Raw genomic sequence first — 10,896 nt, 5'->3', positions numbered from 1 at the left:
TAATATAATACAAGCGGTGTGTAAATGCAGTAGAAAGAATTGAGGTAACAACATGAGCTAACAAAATGCTGTTTAGTTTTTTTTTTTTTCGTGTGTGCTTAGCACTGTGTGTGCTTCACTGGTATGAGTGTGCTGCTTTTTTGGTATTTTGTGCTGGCAGGGGGCGTCCCATTTTTTTGTATCTCAAAGGTGGCAACCCTGAATATGACAATTACATGCATATATAAAGAAATTATCCATAATGAATAAGTAATGATAAGTGTCTCTCCATAACTTTATGATTGTCAGAAAGTGTTCATTTATATAATCGCCAGTCGATTCTGATGTTTGACACTGTGCATCACTCCATCCTCCTCTCCTGCCTCGTTGACCTTGGAATCTCTGGAACTGCTCTAACCTGGTTCTTTGTCCACACCTCAACTTCTCCTCACAGGTGTACCACAAGGCTCTGTCCTGGGCCCCTCCTGTTTTCTCTACACTCGCTCCCTGGGCCCCTTCATTGCATCCCATGGGTTCTCCTACCATTTCTAAACAGATTTACCTGTCTTTTCCCTCTTCTGACCCTTTCATCCCCTCTCGCATCTCTTCCTGTTTGTCTGTTATTTCCACCTGGATACACTCACACCACCTCTTTTTCCCCATTCCTCCTCACCTTCTGCTGTGGCCACCCCACATAAAGTGGAGAAATAAACTCTCCATCTGCAGACCCATCAAGGCAGTAGTAGCCTGGACAGGTTAAAATGTTCATACCTAACATGGAGGTTTTGTTTAATTCAGAAATAGCATTTCATATTAAAATTGAAGGGAACGTTTACACTCACACTTTTCCTGCTCTTAGTTGTCTCACCTCATCACTGCAGCACTGGGACGCGGCCACTTTAAGAATAAGGTTAAACCAGGAAGCCCGGCTGGGTTGCCATGGTGATGTTTGTTTGTATTTAACTTCCTTCTTCCGGGTTCTCAGGACGGGGTTGTATTTTCACAGACCTAAAGTCGTCGCACTGTCATGTCTCTGTAATATTTGTTACTCAGAGCTATATGATTACTCTCTGAGTCTTGAGCGTATTTTTTGCTCTATAATCCATGGCTACTTGATTTTTGGGTTGATCATTTTTTTACCATTTTCGGATCCTGCGTTTCTTTCGAACCGGTTCATGGAGAGAATCGCATTGCGGTTTAAAGCCTGGATTCACCGCACTCGACATCTCTCGTCGGAGAGCGCATCAAGCCGGTGAGATCCTTCCTTTTTCTCTTGTTTGACATATCCACGTTATTGGATTACTCGGGACATTGCATGGACTATTTTTGTTTACATGACATTGGATTATGCGGGGATAGGATCCTGCATTCACAAGTGTATAGCATACGCGATTTTACGTGATTTTGGTAACCCTATATCTGGCAGTTGTCTTGATTAAGCCTGTTTTTCTAGGCTTAATAATCCTCCATATAATATATGAAAGAATGCCTTTGTGTTATAGAAAAATGTTACACTACTGACCTCTCCATCGAAATCCCCTTGGAATCTATGACACTCTGCCTCTTCTTCCACTAAGAAGACTTTGATCCTGCGCTCTCCTACACTCAGCACATCACCACGCTGACATGCACCTGCAGATTCTCTTGAGAAAAATATGCTGAATATGACACTTCCTCACAGACTATTGATTCAGCTGCTCGTCCAGTCCCTGGTCCTCTCCCGCCTGGACTACTGCAACTCCCTCCTGGCCGGCCTGCCTGCAACTACTGCCCGCCGCTCCAGCTCATCCAGAACTCTGCGGCTCGTATGAGGATGAAGAGCTGTAAGCTGACATGGAAGTGGGGGGGAGATTCCAGTAAATGGTCATTTCCAAAAATTGGAGAATCAATTCCTGATCAGGGAAATGATTGAATTGGTTCTAATTTTGTACGACTCTTTAAAATAATAATTTAAAAATAAAGTATTTACAATGCCAAAATACTGAGAGTATATTTCAAATGTATCATTTTGCAGATTTTTACATTTATATGAACGATTTACAAACAAAAATACAGAAAATACAAAAGATTAAGTTTAAAAAATGTGATTCAGTTGAGAAAACTCTGCTCCATACAAAACAACATTCATAATGATCGGAAGTATATATCATTAATATTTATAAAATAAAACCTAGCATAATCAAAATAACATTAATATTGAAACAATTTTTGGGCTATATTCTAAGTACAAAAGCAAACCATTTTATTATTGTTGGATTATGATATTGGATGATTAACTGCCTCTTGTCTCGTTTTGCAACCCAGTTATCCATTAACTGTTGAATAAAAACACACACAGCCTATATTATAATAATTTGCTCCCATAGTGTCTTGCATGATCTCGTTGCATTATTTGAGTAAAATTGTGATGTTTTCTTTTCAAATTTTAAAATAATAGTCCATTCCAAGAATCGATGTATGATTCCCAAAATAGAATTGATTCTGATATTTGTAAGAAACAGAATTGGCCATCGATTCTTTTGGGATCACCTCTGTATCTCTAGTTTCCACAGTCTTGTGTGGGAGAAACGGGAGCAGAAGTATGGGCTCAAATTAGCGCTATAAGTATCGCATTCAAATATATATATATATTGTAAACCAAAAAAAAAGTGTATCGAAAGCAAGGGTCTCCATTGGTCCAGCAGGTTTGAGTGACGGTTCTTCCTGACCCAATCAGTGAGCAGGTGGGCTGGTCTGATAGTTACCGCTGACTGACCTATAGACTGAGAGAAGCAACTACATGGCTTCGGAATTTAATTATAAACAAAGCATGCTTTTAATAAAAGTTGTGGACAGTCGCTTTCTACATATTACATGTGTTTATTGCATGTGTGCATGTATGTATGTATGTGTGTGTGTGTGTGCGTTTCTTACCTAAACATAAACTGGGACATCACATGCTCTAGTGAATACGATGCCCCTCCATTTGCCTCTTGCTCAATAACGTGATCTACAACAGTCTGGCGCTGTGTTATCTGAGCAGCTGAATTTAAGTGCTCTGCAGGTGACATTAATATGAACATGATATTAAACATGTTACTGTGCACGTAGCAGATGAATCCTGTGTTTTGTTCCAGTGCTGTATGTATGGGCTCTAATGGCGGTGGGATTTAGTGATTGTGCAGCTTTTGACTGCAGGTCAAAATGAGTTGCTGAACCAGCGCTGCTGTTGAAACCAAGACAGTTGAGTCCCATCCCACACAGAGGCTGCGTCCCAAATCGCACACTGGCTCCTACACGCTTCGACAAGTGTACACTTTGCGTGACGTTGTGCTGACGTCACAGAGTGTGCACTCGAGTGAGGAGGGTGCAGGTGAAACTAAAAGCGCCCAATGGGACTCACTTCAGCGCCAGCATTCAGCGCCTTTGCCTTTGTCTTAAAAAGTACCTACGCAGTCTTTTCTTGTATTTGAATTTAATTAAAATAGTAGTAATAATAATAATAATTTTGAAATACACTGTTCGTTAATATCACCTCCTAGTTATATAGGATACAAATTCAGTAATTAATACATACATTTTTAAATTGTATATTTAAATCATGATTATATAATCATTTTATTTTATCTATCTATGTATTATTTCCTTGATACATAATTTAACAATTTCTACAACTCTCTAGCTAACATTACATTTATATGCACCGCCGCTGCTATATTTTCCCAGTTGACTTGTCTCCGCCTTTAGCGCACAGAGTTCTGGGACTTCAGCGCTAAAGTGCGCTCTTTTGTACACTTCGTCGAAGGGAGCATTGAAGGACACAAACGGCTCGATTAGGCTCCTTCACTCGCCCCCTCAGGGTTTGGGACAGCCCTTAAGATACAATTTTGCATTCGAGTTTTTTATTTTTGATCTCAACATCAATTTTTTCTCATGTTTTTTGTTTTGTTTACAATATATATATATTTTTTGAATGCGATATATATTAATGCGATACTTATGTCGCTAATTTGAGCGCTAATTTGAGCTCATACAGAGGTTTACCACTTGCAGCACACAAGTAACTAAGCCAAAAGTATAAGACAAAAGAAGATAGTACCATAAATGAACGGCCACCTGCGAATGGACTCCTCACCTGCTCCGGGTCCTGAAATAATTTTTCTTCGGACAGGGATTCTATTAAAGTGCAGAGTGGCTGCCCCCCCCCTCTAAAGGACGAAAACATTACTAGTACCCAGGTATCAATACTTTCCCTTTTTATTAGGACACATCTGGATGAAATGGGGTCACAACTGCAAAAGCAACATTGGCCAAGATTGCGAAAAATGTAGAATACTTGTTCCATTTAACTTGACTACGATTTTATATTTTCATTCTTGCAAGTTTACCCCAATCGTTTCTTATAACACTATTGGTTTGATAGTTCCTCTTTGTAACTTGACATTTAGTATTATTTATTTATTATTTTGTTTTACATTTACAAAGTGTCTGATATACACCAAAAAGAAAAAAATATGCTATAATGGCTTACTAGATATGAAATATGAGTTAACTAAATACAAAGTTATACTTACAGTTGAACGAGTCTCTGAACAACTCAGCTTGGAGGTCTGAAGCTGTAGTCTTGCTTACATTTCTGAGGTCTCTTTTTATAGTGTCAAGTATTAAGTTCTTATCTTATCTAAGGTTTCTAGAGAAACTCCACCCTCATACCAATGCTGACTTTCCTATGAAATCATATATTTTCATCACCACTCTAGAATTGAATAAACAAACTTGTCTGTTACTCTGGTATTACAAAATAAACAATAATGGAAGATTTTTTTATTATTTTATTGGGAAGTTAGCATTGAAGGTGATATTTGCTTGCCCTTAAAAAATGTATGTTTAGTAGGGCTGTAAATCTACGTTTAATTGATTAAACATTTACACCCATAGTTGGTCCCCTGTTTAATCGTTTAACTGACATACAGTTTGTTTCAGTAATTATACAATTTTGCATTCTGGGATTTAGTGTTCAAAAATGGAGGCTGAAGGGAGGAGGTGTTTAGTTAAGATATATATACAGTTCTGTGCAAAAGTTTTAGGCAGGTGTGAAAAAATCCTGTAAAGTAAGAAGCTTTCAAAAATAGATATGTTAATAGATTATATTTATACATTAACTAAATGCAAAGTGAGTGAACGGAAGAAAAATATACATTAAATCAATATTTGGTGTCGAAATGATTCGCTTTCAGCAGCGGAGGAGTGCGCTGGACTTGAAGACAGACAGGAGATCAGAGACATTGTGTCGGAAGATATAATCTCAAGTGCCGAGTGCGATCACGAAGAAATTAGTTTTAGTAGCAGCATGGAGTGAAATCCACGTACAGAAACAATGAAATGTTTTACTGCTTACAGTTAATATCCGATTGCATTAAACACTTGGATTTAACAGCACCGGTGCAGTGACTGACTAGTTAAAATAAACTGGACGATAATAGTCGGATCGTAGCAGCCGATATTGTTAATATTGTATGAATAACTGGCCGGTGTTCAGGCTGTGTTGTGTGAATGTGTGCAGGACAATCCAGAGACAGTCAGTGTGAAGGCGAACACGATTCAGTTAACGTGTCCATTTACAAGATAAATAAATGAATAAATAAATACAGCAGATCTGGGTTTCCTCTAAAACATAAGGACTGGTTTAATAAATGCGTCCATAAACGCCATGCCTGAGACGCGCACTTTAGTTCAATTAAACCGGCTATATTGTATCTGGATGATTAATCGTGAAACGTGTGTATTTTGTTTCAGCTGTAACTTGCCCTGGTTAAGGACGTCTGATAAGTACATTATAAATAATACGGCAAAAAGTATTGTTTGCATTTACAAATCTGCATGGGACGTGCTTGTCTGAATATAATGTCTATACACGTTTAGCTCTTCCTAATATATCTGAACGGAAACGTGTATTTATTACGCCGTTTACAATCATGTAAAGCAGAAAGAATAAAACAGACACAAAGTCCTCTCCTCGTCAGGCTGTGTCTCTGTTTTTAACACAAACACAAACCAAACCCACAGCCGCTGCTCCTCCATCAGAGGGACGGATCACAGCGGCCTGGTTACAGAAACAGCTCCGGGACTCCGGGACTCCGTCACGGCACGACACGGCACGACACGGCGCTTAAGCCAGTGGAGCCGAGGCATAGGTGTCCCATGCTTAGACACACAGAGAGAGGAAATGTGTGGGTTTAGTGGACACAGATTAATCTGTCACCCAGTGTTACTACTACTGAAATATTTTGTTCGTGATTTTGCATTGTTTTTACATTGTTTTTACCAGGTTCACTCTCTGTCAAGACATTGGCTTGCGTTCACACACTGTGGCCGCCATTTTGCTGAACTTGTCTTTCGTATAAGCCACTGACGAATATTTAATTATGGGTGTTTCTGTAAAACGATGCACAAATGGGGTATGTATTTGGTTCTCAAAAAGCTAACATGTTGTTTTGCAATCAAAGATGTTAAAATTATGTAAATCAGTATTTTGTGTCTGGCCTTTTGTAGTACATCTAGCCCTAATAGTTCAAGTAAACTAAATGAATCAGCATTTACCTACTAGTACATACGTTGTGAAAAGCAGCTATTCTTGCCTATTGCAATGAGCTACAGTCTTCCCAGCTTTTTGGCCCTAGACTAGAGTTCAACCTAACTCTAAGTTCAACCACTAAGGAAGTCAGTTCTGGGCTCTGCTTCTTTAGCTCACATGATGGAAATCAGTCTGCTCTGAGCCATGTGTCAGTGACAGTGATTGTGTCATCTCCACTCCGCAATTCCACTGTTCACCTGAATTCTAACCCGTCTTTCTCCTTCACCAGCATCAATCATCCACTTAACATTACACAGCACCATGTGCACTTGCAACACTCAACCTCTCCCCTCATTGGCTCAGCACCTCACTTCCTTGTTCCCTGCTTCACTCTGTTCTCCATTTAAACCCCTTTTGTCCCTGCATTCAATGCTAAGTCTTGCTCTTTCCTATGTTGATATTTCTAAGCATTCTTTCCCAGTATTTACCTGCACCTTGTCTACGACCTTTGCTTTCCTGCCCCGACTACCACCTCTTGGATCCCCTATGTTTTGTTTGTACAATTGCCCGACCTCCTGCCTGCCCTCTTGATGACTCTTCTGCCTCTCTGCACCTGGGTTCTCCCATTCTGTGCCTAGTCCTCTGTAACAGTGATGAAGCACTGCCAACCTTTCCCCAGACTCAGTCATAGCATTAATCTGCTATAAACAGACCTTAGTGATATACACCATTACTGGAATTGCATTCTACTCTTGTTGACCTGATACCCTGTCTACCTTTTATAAAAGCTCAGAGCTGCTGTCCTGTCTGCCTGAGGGAAAGTTGTGTTTCTCACAGTCTGGCTCCAATTCCATCAAAACTTTAACCCACCAACCCCTTGCACAGTACAGCATTTCAATGGGCAGACTTCAAATACCAGGTTTACAATTTGTACCTGATGCATGCTGCTTAGTTTGAGTTAAATCTGCCCACAGGGAGATTCAAGACAGGGTTTCACAGGTCATGGTTTTGTATGCTCCTTTCCATCTTCGACGCAACGGTGGTGAGGAGACATTTCCATTCTTGTGTCTGTGAAGTTTATTGGTGATTCTACTTTTCTTCACATCTTACAGAGCTCCTCTGTAAAATCAACAATAGTTGTGTTTCTGTTTCCTAATAAAATCCTATGCAAATTGCTAAACTATATTAAAAAAACACAGCTAAACAGCTTTGAGAAAAACAAAAAACAAAGCAAGCATTAGCAAATCAACTAAATTAATAATATGTCCCTCACATACCAGTGTGTTATCTGTCCCTCACAGTGTGGTCCTTATGTCGTGTAGGTGAGCAGGCCGTGTCTGACTACTCCTCTCCATGTATTGGTGGTAAGCCCACACAACCTGTAATTCCCTCATCTTCATTGCTGATTTGCTGCATTATCACTGCATGTGAAGTGAAGTGATGCACGGAAGTAAAGGAGTTTTAATAAGTATAATACATTAGCAAAGAGGGAGGACTGTGCCATCTATACTGTACTGCTGCTGCAGGGCCACTGCATACAGGACAGAAGGACACTTATTCAAAGGAAAGACGTTGAGGGTGTTCATTACTTAGCAATCAGAAACACCTCAAAGTCCATTCCTGTCACAGGCATTGCCTATCTTCATTCACAATTATTTGTTAAAATTGGAAAGCATTGGACCTACTTTCACTAAAAAGTAGCAAAGTGTTCAGCAGTAATAATTAGGTCACTGCTTACAATCCAATTTCTTCCGTGAGGGATTATCACAAGAGATGAGTTCACTTTTTTAAATTGCATCTGGTCCTCTGCAGATCATGAAGATATCAATTAAGTGTAAAAGCAGGAACATGGACTGCAGAAAATATTCAGTAACACACAGTCTTCAACCAATGGTGTGGACCCAAGGATTGACAATCTATCAATTACTGAATGTTTTGTGCATTCATGTATTTAATAAAGTGCACCACAAACCCACACAAACCCAGATCTCTTCCTGTCATTTATCAGAATCACATTGTGCAGACTACGTTTCTGACAGGTGAGTTTAGGGTGCCTCTATACTGGGAAAGAATATTTATCTCTATAATTCTCAAATACAATTTTGGTTGTTCGATTACCTCTCCTGGACTATTCATACTACACTTACAGTGGGGGAAAAAAGTATTTGATCCCCTGCTGATTTTGTACGTTTGCCCACTGACAAAGAAATGATCAGTCTATAATTTTAATGGTAGGTGTATTTTAACAGTGAGAGACAGAATAACAACAAAAAAATCCTGAAAAATGCATTTCAAAAAAGTTATAAATTGATTTGCATGTTAATGAGGGAAATAAGTATTTGACCCCTTCGACTTAGTACTTGGTGGCAAAACCCTTGTTGGCAATCACAGAGGTCAGACGTTTCTTGTAGTTGGCCACCAGGTTTGCACACATCTCAGGAGGGATTTTGTCCCACTCCTCTTTGCAGATCCTCTCCAAGTCATTAAGGTTTCGAGGCTGAAGTTTGGCAACTCAAACCTTCAGCTCCCTCCACAGATTTTCTATGGGATTAAGGTCTGGAGACTGGCTAGCCCACTCCAGTACCTTAATGTGCTTCTTCTTGAGCCACTCCTTTGTTGCCTTGGCTGTGTGTTTTGGGTCAATGTCATGCTGGAATACCCATCCACGACCCATTTTCAATGCCCTGGCTGAGGGAAGGAGGTTCTCACCCAAGATTTGACGGTACATGGCCCCGTCCATCGTCCCTTTGATGCAGTGCAGTTGTCCTGTCCCCTTAGCAGAAAAACACCCCCAAAGCATAATGTTTCCACCTCCATGTTTGACGGTGGGGATGGTGTTCTTGGGGTCATAGGCAGCATTCCTCCTCCTCCAAACACGGCAAGTTTAGTTGATGCCAAAGAGCTTGATTTTGGTCTCATCTGAGACCACTTTCACCCAGTTCTCCTCTGAATCATTCAGATGTTCATTGGCAAACTTCAGACGGGCCTGTACATGTGCTTTCTTGAGCAGGGGGACCTTGCGGGCGCTGCAGGATTTCAGTCCTTCACGGCGTAGTGTGTTACCAATTGTTTTCTTGGTGACTATGGTCCCAGCTGCCTTGATATCATTAACAAGATCCTCCCGCGTAGTTCTGGGCTGATTCCTCACCGTTCTCATGATCATTGAAACTCCACGAGGTGAGATCTTGCATGGAGCCCCAGACCGAGGGAGACTGACAGTTATTTTGTGTTTCTTCCATTTGCGAATAATCGCACCAACTGTTGTCACCTTCTCACCAAGCTGCTTGGCGATGGTCTTGTAGCCCATTCCAGCCTTGTAGGTCTACAATCTTGTCCCTGACATCCTTGGACAGCTCTTTGGTCTTGGCCATGGTGGAGAGTTTGGAATCTGAATGATTGATTGCTTCTGTGGACAGGTGTCTTTTATACAGGTAACGAGCTGATCTCAGCTCGTTACCGGTATAAAAGACACCTGGGAGCCAGAAATCTTGCTGATTGATAGGGGATCAAATACTTATTTCTCTCATTAACATCCAAATCAATTTATAACTTTTTTGAAATGCGTTTTTCTGAATTTTTTTGCTGTTACTCTGTCTCTCACTGTTAAAATACACCTACCATTAAAATTATAGACTGATCATTTGTTAGTGGGCAAATGTACAAAATCAGCAGGGGATCAAATACTTTTTTCCCTCACTGTATGTTGTTTGTGTTTAAACAAATCAAAAAAGCAAGTTTTTTTTTGCCTGCCTCATACACTGGAGCAAAACAGATACAATGTATGAATTGCCCCCCTAACTCTTTGACAAACCCCACCTAACAATTCCTCACCATACCCCCACCCTCCTGGCGTGAAATGCATGTCCCCCCAAAATTTCTGAATCAAAACCTATGTGACTGTGTATATATATATTTATGTATAAACACACACACATAACATATGAAGTGACTCAAATTAATAAAGAGCCAGTAAAGGTAAACTCAACATTTTCTCTTGATGTGTTTTTTGTCCCCTAAGAAACTGCATAAGATGGACAGATCCTCACACCGTAGACAATGCAAGATTTGCACACAAATACAGTTCCTAGCAGATGTACCTTCACATTAAGACTGGTAGTTGCTAAAAGGACTGGTTGGCCGAGATTAAGTAATATAGGCAGGCGCTGTAATTGCCTCTGAAGCCCATAGGAGGGCACCCTGTGAACACAAAAATATGCTGCCTCAGAATGTTGCTCTGTGGTGGCTTGCTGCACACTAGTGGAAAAATACTGAACCTCCATGAACTCAAAACTTGAAAAACAGGAACACATTTCTCCCTGATACTGAGAAATTTTACAACGGGTAAACGTGAGTTTGTATAAATA

The 10,896-nt window shown here is 40.2% G+C and overlaps 1 long non-coding RNA gene across 1 annotated transcript; it reads left to right on the top strand.

Annotated features, from left to right (window-relative positions):
• The first annotated feature begins 943 nt into the window (after positions 1-943).
• Positions 944-3,068, top strand: LOC136755937 (uncharacterized). Its single transcript, XR_010818049.1, has 2 exons — positions 944-1,231; positions 1,661-3,068. It is a non-coding gene; the product is annotated as an uncharacterized LOC136755937 (long non-coding RNA).
• Positions 3,069-10,896: the final 7,828 nt, after the last annotated feature.

The sequence above is a fragment of the Amia ocellicauda genome, chromosome 1 (assembly GCF_036373705.1).
Source record: "Amia ocellicauda isolate fAmiCal2 chromosome 1, fAmiCal2.hap1, whole genome shotgun sequence".
Taxonomy (NCBI): domain Eukaryota; kingdom Metazoa; phylum Chordata; class Actinopteri; order Amiiformes; family Amiidae; genus Amia; species Amia ocellicauda.
The sequence above is the reverse complement of the archived record's forward strand: the minus strand, read 5'-3'. Positions and strand labels throughout refer to the sequence as shown.